Here is a 10,897-nt window from a genome sequence, read left to right as displayed (position 1 = left end):
TCCCACGCACACACCCGCACACACTCCCCCGCACACACACCCGCACACACTCCCCCGCACACACACACCTGCTCACACTCCCCCGCACACACACACCTGCTCACACACCCGCACACACCCACCCAAACACACACTCATGCACACGCACCCGCACACACACACCCGCACACACACACACACACACACCCGCACACACACACACACACACAAACACACTCCCACGCACACACCCGCACACACCCACACACAAACCCGCGCACACACCACGCGCGCACACACCCGCGCACACACCCGCGCACACACCCACACACACTCTACCCACACATACACACCCGCACACACTCCCGCACATACACACCCGCACACACACACCCGCACACCCCCCACACACACACCCAAACACACTCCCGCACACACCCACCCACCTGCACACACCCCACACACTTACCCGCACACCCCCGCACACACACACCCACACACACACACCCAAACACACTCCCGCACACAGTCCCCCGCACACACACACCCACCTGCACACACCCGCACACATACCCGCACACACCCCACACACCCCCCCCACACACACACACACACACCCCCGCACACACACCCGCACTCTCCCGCACACACACACCTGCACACACACACCCAAACACACTCCCGCACACACCCGCACACACCCACCCACCTGCACACACCCCACACACTTACCCGCACACCCCCGCACACACACACCCACACACACACACCCGCACACACTCCCCCGCACACACACACACCTGCTCACACACCCGCACACACACCCACACACAAACACTCCCGCACACTCCCCCGCACACACACACACCTCCTCACACACCCACACACAAACCCGCGCACACACCATGCACACACACCCGCGCACACACACCCGCACACACATCCGCACACACACCCGCACACACACCCTCACACACACCCTCACACACACCCGCACGCACACACCCGCACGCACACACCCACACGCACACACCCGCACGCACACACTCCCACGCACACACTCCCACGCACACACACTACCCACACACACTACCCACACACACTACCCACACACACTACCCACACACACTACCCACACACACTACCCACACACACTACCCACACACACACCCGCACACACACCCGCACACACACCCGCACACACACCCGCACACACACCCGCACACACACCCGCACGCTCACCCGCACGCTCACCCGCACACACACCCGCACACACTCCCGCAAACACACACCCGCAAACACACACCCGCAAACACACACCCGCACACACTCCCACACACGCACACTACCACACACACCCACACACACTCCCACACACACAACCGAACACACTCCCGCACGCATACACACACAACCACACACACTCCCGCACACACCCACACACTACCACACACACACTACCACACACACACTCCGGCACACACACACCCGCACACACACCCACGCACACACATCTGCACACACTCCCCCGCACACACACCCCCCGCACACACCCCGCACACTCCCGCACACACTCCGCCGCACACACACACCCCGCACACAAACACCCCGCACACACACACCCCCGCACACACACTCCCGCACACACACTCCCATGCCCACACACCTGCACCCGCACACTCCCCCGCACACACACACCCGCACACACCCACATGCAAACACACTCCCACAAACACACACCCGCACACACTCCCCCGCACACACACACCCACACACACCCGCACACACCCGCACACACCACCACACACACCCCCCCACACACACACATCCAAACACACACCCGCACACACACACCCCGCACACACTCACGCACACACATACCTGCACACACACACCCGCGCACACACCCTCACACACACACACCCCCACACACACACATCCAAACACACACACATCCAAACACACACACGCACACACTCCCGCACACGCGGGCGGCCCTGCCGCATTGGGCAGCTACTTCTGGTCTCCTCCATCTGCCCTGAGCTCCAGAGTCGGGCGTTTCATTGTCATCTGTCCCGGGACAATGAAGGTCTTCTTGTAGCAGCACAGCTCTGTAAACACATCGCACTCAATGCATAACATCAGAAGCAATATTTAAAAAGGCCAATTAAAAGCTGCAATATTAGTGCAAAACAAGCCCAAAGTTCCCGGCAATTCGGCCCGGGGTCATCCCCCTCTGGCCCCTCCAGCGTCTAGTCTCTGACCCCGCCTGTCCCCTCGAGCCCCTAGTTGCTGACCCCTCTGGCCCGGTAATCCCTGACCCCTCCTGACCCTAGTATCTGACCTGGGGTTGCCAAATTTCTCACTCCCAAATAAGGGACAAAAGGTCCCAAATAAGGGACAAAAGGTCCCAAATAAGGGACAAAAGTTCCCGACGGCAATTCGTTGACTGACTCGGCCGTGGCTGGGTGAATGGCGAGTTGGCCCGGGTACGGGACTGCACACAAAGCCCAGCCGGTGGGCCAGCTGAGGAGTTTTGGCCCCGCAACATCGCACACAAAGTACGGCACCTCATCCAAATCATGAACCGATGATCGGCCATGAGAAGGAGGGGTGGTGGTGTTGCCGGTAAGCGAAGGTCTGAAGGTCGGGCTGCGGACCGACGGGGCCACGGGCGAGGTGCTGCTGCTGCACTCCATGGGCTGCACTACGTCGGGACTGGTGAGGCGGGGCCGGATGAGGTGCTCCGACCCGACAGTCCCCTCGACCCGAGTAGTAGCATTCAAATACGGTATAACAGCGGTCCCGTATAGGACACACCAATTTAGCCCAAAAATGTCCCGGCTAATACGGGACATTGGCAACCGTAATCTGACCCCTCCCTGACACCTCGGGCCACACGCTCTCTGGGCACCATATGTGAGGAAAGGATGTGCTGTCTCTAGAGAACATACAGAGGTGGTTTACGAGAAGGATCACAGGAATTTGTAGGTTAACCTATGATGAGTGTTTGTCGACACTGAGCCTGTATTCACTGGAGTTCAGAAGAATGAGGGGGGACCTCATTGAAACACACAGAATCGTGAAAGGCTTGGATAGAGTGCATGGGGAGAGGATGTTTCCACTAGTGGGAGAGTCGAGGACCAGAGGTCATAGCCTCAGTATCAAAGGATCTCTCTCTCAATGTCAGCAAAACTAAAGAGATGTTGTTGGACTACAGGGGACAGCAGCGGAGTGGACACCTCCCCATCCACATCGGTAATGCTGATGTTGAAAGGGTCAGCAGCTTCCAGTACCTCGGTGTGCACATCACTGAGGACCTCTCCTGGACACTGCACACGGACACAATAACAAAGAAAGCTCGCCAGCGGCTCTTTTTCCTGAGAAGATTGAGGAAGTTTAGCATGAACGCCAGCATCATCACAAACTTCTACAGTTGCACCATCGAGAGTCTGCTGATGGGCTGCATCACCGTCTGGTACGGGAACTGTTCTGCCCACAGCCGCAAATCACTACAGTGTGTGGTGAAGGCAGCACAGCACGTCACTGGCAACTGCCTCCTGGCCATTCAGGACATTTTCCACTGGCGGTGCCTGCGGAAGGCACACAGCATCATCATGGACCACAGCCACCCAACACGCAGACTTGTTACCATCAGGCAGACAATACAAGAGCATGGCTGCATAGAAACATAGAAAATAGGCCCTTCGAGCCTGCACCGCCATTCAATATGATCATGGCTGATCATCCAACTCATTCCAAGATGGCGGCGCTGGCTTAACAGCTGCGGCCCACCTGCAGTCCGTCTGTTTTTTTTCTTTCGTTTTGTTCATTGTCATGTTTTAGTTAATTTTGTTTTATTAAGTTGTGTATGTGTGTGGGTGGGGTGGGAGAAACATGTTTTGGTCTCTTCCTTCGGGGGATGCGACTTTTTCTTCGGTCGTATTCCCCGTCTCCGTCTGCGCCGAGGCCTAATGGCGGAGCTGGCGACATCGGAGCTGTAGCAGCAGCAGCGGCGGCAGCGGAGACCTGACTCGGCCCCGAAACTGTGGTGGCGGCGGCAGCAGCAGCGGAGACCGGACTCGGCCCCGAAACTGTGGCGGCGGCAGCAGCGGCAGCGGAGACCCGGCTCGGCCCTGGGGCTGTAGCAGCAACAGCAGCGGCAGCGGAGACCTGACTCGGCCCCGAGGCTGTGGCGGTGGCAGCAGCAGCAGCGGAGACCCGGCTCGGCACAGAAGCTGCGGCGGCGGCAGCAGCAGCAGCGGAGACCTGACTCGGCCCCGAAGCTCTAGCGGCAGCAGCAGCAGCAGCGGAGACCCGGCTCGGCACAGAAGCTGCGGTGGCGGCAGCAGCAGCAGCGGCGGAGACCCGACTCGGCCCTGGAGTTGCGGCGGAGGCAGCAACCACCCGCGGAGTTTGAACCGTCGCCTCGGCGCAGAGGGAGAACAAAGGGGGAAGAGACAGAGACTTTAAGATTTTGCCTTCCACCACAGTGAGGAGGTGTTTGGTGAACTCACTGTGGTGGATGTTAAATTTGTGTTGATTGTGTGTTTTTGCCATTTTTAAAAATTATATGTATGACTGCAGGGAAACAAAATTTCGTTCAGACCGAAAGGTCTGAATGACAATAAAACGAATCTAATCTAATCTAATCTAATCTAAGTATCCTGTACCTGCCTTCTCTCCATACCCCCTGATCCCTTTAGCCACAAGGACCACATCAAATCCCTCTTAAATATAGCCAATACTGGCCTTAAATATAGCCAAGAACTGGCCTTAACTACCTTCTGTGGCAGAGAATTCCACAGATTCACCACTCTCTGTGTAACTCTCTGCATGCATCACCAGACTTAAGAACAGTTTTTACCATCAGGCCATCAGGCTTCTGAACTCATAAACACATCATATATGTTGATTATTTTATTTATTATTGTCTTTTGCCGACCATTGTCACTTTTATCTTATCTTTTTTTATCTTATTTTTTATCCTTGTAATATCATTGCTGAGGAGACCCGTTGTCTTGTCAAACACATTTCATTGTACCGTTGACCCTGTGTTAACCTACATATGACAAATAAAAAACTGAACTGAACTGGATGTTCCTTTAGAAAGGAGATGAAGAGGGATTTCTTTAGTCAGAGGGTGTTCAATCTGTGGAATTCATTGCCACAGAAAGCTGTGGAGGCCATCAATTATATTTTTATGTGGGAGATTGACAGATTCTTGATTGGTATGAATGTCAGGGGTAATGGGGAGAAGGCAGGAGAATGGGGTTGAGAGGGAAAGTCGGATCAGCCCTGAATGAAAGGCGGAGTAGACTTGATGGGCCTGATTTTGCTTCTATCACTTATGAACGTCATAAGTTGTAGCGGGCAGTGGCGGACTGGCCAGGGGCCCCTGATGAAGTGATGGCAAGTGGGCCCCTGTTAAATGATACCATTGTAGTTGTGGGTGGGCCCCCTTTGTCTCCTGGCAACCAATATTTTTAGACTCAGTCCGCCACTGGTAGCGGGCTTCACGGTGGCGCAGCGGCACAGTTGAGCGCCAAAGACCCAGGTTCAATACTGACTACGGGTGCTGTCGTACAGAGTTTGTACGTTCTCCCCATGACCTACGTGGATTTTCTCTGCTCTGCTTTCCTCTCACACTCCAAAGACATACAGGTTTGTAAGTTGATTGGCTTGGGATAAATGCAAATTGTCCCTAGTGTGTGTAGGATAGTGTTAATGTGCGGGGATCGCTGGTCGGTGCGGACTCAGTGGGCCGAAGGGCCTGTTCCCGCACTGTCAAGTCAAGTTTATTCGTCACATACGAATAAGAGATGTGCAGTGAAATGAAAAGAGTATCTCTAAACTGTATCTCTAAACTAAATTAAACTAAAGATTCTCTTCCCCTGTCACTCACCAGGTCGGTCCGCCCCTTCCTGCGCCATCTCATCTTTACTGGAGCTGAGGATGTCCCGGAGGTTTCCAACCGGACACAATTTTCGGAGGGACTCGAAGCAGCCCAGCGTCGAGCAGACCAGCCCTAAGCAGCCCAGCGTCAGAGACCCAGCCCAGCGTCGGAGACCCAGCCCGGAGTCGGTGATGTCGCCAAACAGAAAGCGGAGACTCTGAGAAGGAAAGCGACCAGCGCCGGCTGTGAGTCCCCATCACACCGCCAATTCCAGCCACTACCCCTCTGGTCCCCCTCGCTGGCTCCTCCACCCTCCCCCATGGCTCTTTCCCCGTCTTTTCTCCGAGCTCACTCCCCCCCCTGCCCTCCTCCCCCCTCCCCCCACACCCCCCTCCCCCCTGCCCACATCCCCCTCCTCCCCATTGCCCACACCCCCCCCCCCTCCCCATTGCCCACACCCCCCCCCCCCGCAACTCCCCCCGCCCCCTCCCCTCCCACACATGAAGAGGAGGGGGAGGGAGTGCTGGGGGATGATGGGAAATGAGCAGAGCCTGCACAGTTAGGGGCTATGGGTGATAAATTGTGTTGGGGAAAGGGTTGCGTTGGGGGGACCAGGCGGGATGGGAGATTGCAACCATCACGTGGTCCGCCCTGTTTCAACAAATGCACTCAACCCGGTGTGCACAATCAAATAAGATCAAATAGAACAAGTTGTCTTACAACTTTAGGCTGTGCACGCCATACGCAAGAAGAAGAAAAAGAAGAGGACCAGGCCTCCCGTGTGATTGAGACCCAACAGGTCCCACTTGGCCTAGTATTATTTTAGAAGTAGTACTAAGTAAAAAGCAACAAGACACACACCCACAAAAAATAAAATTTAACATATACATCCACCACAGTGGAATCCACATTCCTTACTGTGATGGAAGGTAATAAAGTTCAATCATTTTCCTCCTTTGTTCACCCGTAGTCGGGGCTTTTGAACCCTCCGCAGTTGCCGATGGTCCGATGTCCAAAACCCTCTCGTCGGGATGATGGAAACTCCGGCATCGGGACGGACATGAATACTCTGCGGCATGGAGCTCCCGAGTTGGCCTCTTCTTATTGGAGACCGCGGGCTTCACGGTGTTAAAGTCCACAGGCCCCACGGTTGGAGCTCTCCGCAATCCTCGGCAAAGGATCGCAGCTCCCGATGTTAAAGTCCGCGCCGCGCCCGTATCTTGAAACGTTGTTAGGCTGCAGGGGAGACGGAGATGCGAGACGCAGAAAAATCGCATCTCCATCGAGGTAAGTGACTGGAAAATGTTTCCCTCGATCCCCCCCACATAAAACATACCAGGAAATATTGAAACAAACATTTAAGACATACGTAAAATAATAAAAACAGAGAAGGGACGAGACAGACTTTTGGCGAGGCGGCCATTATGGGCACATTGACCACATTGGCCTGTATCCCTTCCCTCCTCTGTATTCGCTCTCCCCACTCTCCCTCGCTTTGTTGCCACTCTCTGCTGATGCTGCTCGGAATTTAACTCAGATTGCCATCGTCTGTGGGAAACTTTTGTGGTCATTGGTCAAGTGGTGGGCAGCTCTGCCCTCTGCTGGACGCAGAACATACTGCAGGCTGACTGGAATCCCATCGATGTGACCATGGACAATCTGCTCTCACTCCCTCCCCTTCTGTCTCTGGTCGTTTATCATAATCATCATCATCATAATAATATCATCATCATCATCATAATATTAGCCAAGTATGTTTTGCAACATACGAGGAATTTCATTTGCCATACAGTCATACCAATAAAATGCAACAGAACACACAAAATACATTGCAACATAAACATCCACCACAGTGACTCCTCCACATTCCTCACTGTGATGCAAGGCGAAAAAAAGTTCAAACTCTTTCCTTCTTTGTTCTCCCGCGGTCGGGGGCCCCGAGCCTTCCGTTGACGGGGCGATGTTGGCTCCCGTAGCCGGGGGCGTTTGGGCCCTCGCGTCGGGGCGATCAAGCTCCTGCATCGGGGGGATCTCAGCTCTCCCCGCGCCGGGCGATCTGACCCCGCGCCGGGCGATCTGAACCCGGGTCAGGGCTGGTTGAAACCTTCTGCGTCATTTGGAGCTTCCCGACATTGGTCTCTACCCGAGACGTCGATTCCAGGCAACGGATCACAGGCTCAAAGTCAGTCTCGAGCAAAGCCGCCAGCTCCATGATGTTAGGGCCGCAGAGTGACTGGAGATACGATCCGGAAAACGATCGCATCTCCGGCAAGGAAAGAAATTGAAAAAAAAAACCCTCCCCCACGCCCCAAATAAAAACAAACCAGAGAACATTAATACATACTTTAAAAACACACTAAAAACAACAACAAAAAGAGAAAAAGACAGACTATTGGCGAGGCTGCCATCGTGCGGCGCCCCCTGGTGATGTCTGATTATATATCTTCAGCGATGGTCAGTGCGGCTCCAGGCAGCAGGGTCACTGGGAAGGGCAGTGAATGTGAACTAGTTACACCTGAGCTCAGTGCCACCTCTCCCTGTAACCCCCACACAAACCAACCTCCCTTCCATTGACTCCATCTACACCTCATGCTGCATCGGCCAGGCCAGCAGCATCATCAAGGACATGTCTCGCTGCGGTCCTCACACAAGAAGTACAGGTGTATGAAGAGAGAGAAGAGCGAAGAGCTTTTTATTGCCATCTGTCCCAGACAGAATAATGACATTCTTACTGGCAGCAGCACAACAGAATTTGTAAATATAGTACACTGTAAATAATGTAATAACCAGGAAAAAATGTTCAGTGTGTACATATACACGCACACACACATATATACACGTAAAACAAACAAACTATAATAGTGCAAAAAGACCAAACCAATGCCCCCGTCTATGTAGTTCAGAGCTTATTTGAGATTGTAGTGTTTAATAGCCTAATGTCTGTAAGGAAGAAGCTGTTCCTGGACGTTACAGTTTTCAGGCTCCTGTACCTTCTTCCCACCTCCAGATTCATGGACAGTTTCTTCCCAGCGGCTGTCAGGCAACTGAACCATCTTATCACCAACTGGAGAGCGGTCCCGAGCTACCATCTTCCTGAAGAACGGTCCTGACCCGAAGCGTCACCCACCCTTTTTCTCCAGAGAGGTGCCACGGTGGCGCAGCGGTAGAGTTGCTGCCTTACAGCGCTTGCAGCGCCAGAGACCCGGGTTCAATCGCGACTACGGGTGCTGTCTGTATGGAGTTTGTATGTTCTCCCCGTGACCGCGTGGGTTTTCTCCGAGATCTTTGGTTTCCTCCCACACTCCAAAGACGTAATTGGCTTGGTATTAGTGTAAATTGTCCCTGGAATGTGTAGAATAGTTTTAGTTGACAAAAATCACTGGTAGGTGCGGACTTAGTGGGGCAAAGGGCCTGTTTCCGTGCTGCAACTCTACAGAGATGCTGCCTGACCCAGCCTTCTTACTGCAGCATTTTGTCTCTTTGATATAAACGGGCATCTACAGTTTGTTGTTTCTACTATCTACCTCATTAAAGACACTTGGACTATCCTTATTCTGACTTTACTGGACTTTACCTTGCACTAAACGCTATTCCCTTTATCCGATATCTGTACGCTGTGGACAGCTTGATTGTAACCATGTCCAGTCTTTCCGCTGACTGGATAGCATGCGACGAGCAGGCTTTTTGCTGTAGCTCGGTACACATGACAATAAAGTGAAACAAAGCTGGGATGGTGACCCCTCAGCCTCCACACTGTTGCCAGGGGAACCACCCTCCCTGTCTAAACTCCAGAAACCCCAGCAAAGCTCGTAAACATCCACGAGACTTCCTCTCACTCTGCTGAACCTGCCAGGACCTGCCAGCCCTGAACTTTACAAGAACGCACGTTGAGCAGCAGCTCGATCGTTGGGTTCAGTGAGACCCTCACAGTCACGATGGCCACTGTTGCCGTGACTCCTGCCCTGATCCTCGGTGAGCCAGGGGGCTGGGGACAGCCGGTGGCAACATCTCAGTCTCCACAGTCACAGTGTGGGTCACCACTCACAGCCGCCCTGCTCTTCCCAGCCGCTCACTGGAGGAACATAAACTCACGGCAGGAAGTTAGACTCACAAGTCAGCACAATCAGCCTTTTAATGACAAAGTGATCATTAACACAGTGGCAGTCTGCTATTCCACAAAGGCCAATTCAGTCTTCAATCACAGTACTGCAACCTGTAGTGAGAACAAGCAAGTGTCTTCCTTCACCTGTCCCTCGACCCACTGTGTGGCTGGCTGGGCACATAGTCTCCAAACGCACCCACCATCAGGGTAGTTCAGCCCAGAGAGATATCGCACCAGCTCTTTACTGCGGCCATTCTACCCATCCTGTCCGTGCCAGCAGCTGCTGGTTTACACCAAAGATAGACAGTGTTGGACCCCGACAGGTGAGGCAGAGGTCCACTTGCACCTCCTCCAACCTCATCGACTGTATCCGGTGTCGACTCCTGTATATCGGTGAGACCAAGCACAGGCTCGGCGATCGTTTCACTGAACACCTCCGCTCCGTCTGCCTAAACCTACCTGATCTCCCGGTTGCTCAACACTTTAACTCCCATTCCCAATCTGACCTTTCTGTCCTGGGCCTCCTCTATTGTCAGAGTGAGGCCCATCGCCAATTGGAGGAACAGCACCTCATATTTCGCTTGGGTGGTTTACACCCCAGCAGTATGAACATTGACTTCTCTAACCTCAAGTAGCCTCTGCATTCCCCCTCTCTCTCCATCCCCACCCCCATCCTAGTTCTCCAACTAGTTTCACTGTCCTGAATGATTTTACTGTTTGTCTGCCTCGTTGTCACTCTCCCCGTAGCCAGTAATGAACCATTCGACAGTCCCACCCTTATCAACGTCTGCTTTGATCTGTTGTTTTCAAGATTCTAGATTCAATTTAATTGTCACATGTGGAGTTGTCCGTTAAAGAACGAGGCAGACACGAAGTTTGTCCGAAATACTGGTTCTTTATTCTACACTAATTCTCCTCAC

General features: G+C 53.6%; 1 long non-coding RNA gene across 1 annotated transcript; it reads right to left on the bottom strand.

Annotated features, from left to right (window-relative positions):
- Positions 1 to 1,003: 1,003 nt before the first annotated feature.
- Positions 1,004 to 10,148, bottom strand: LOC116986115. Its single transcript, XR_004415423.1, has 3 exons — positions 10,138 to 10,148; positions 3,534 to 3,536; positions 1,004 to 1,039 (listed from the first exon to the last, which is right to left on the bottom strand). It is a non-coding gene; the product is annotated as an uncharacterized LOC116986115 (long non-coding RNA).
- Between the last annotated feature and the right edge of the window lie 749 nt (positions 10,149 to 10,897).

Source organism: Amblyraja radiata, chromosome 23 (assembly GCF_010909765.2).
Source record: "Amblyraja radiata isolate CabotCenter1 chromosome 23, sAmbRad1.1.pri, whole genome shotgun sequence".
Taxonomy (NCBI): Eukaryota; Metazoa; Chordata; class Chondrichthyes; order Rajiformes; family Rajidae; genus Amblyraja; species Amblyraja radiata.
The sequence above is the reverse complement of the archived record's forward strand: the minus strand, read 5'-3'. Positions and strand labels throughout refer to the sequence as shown.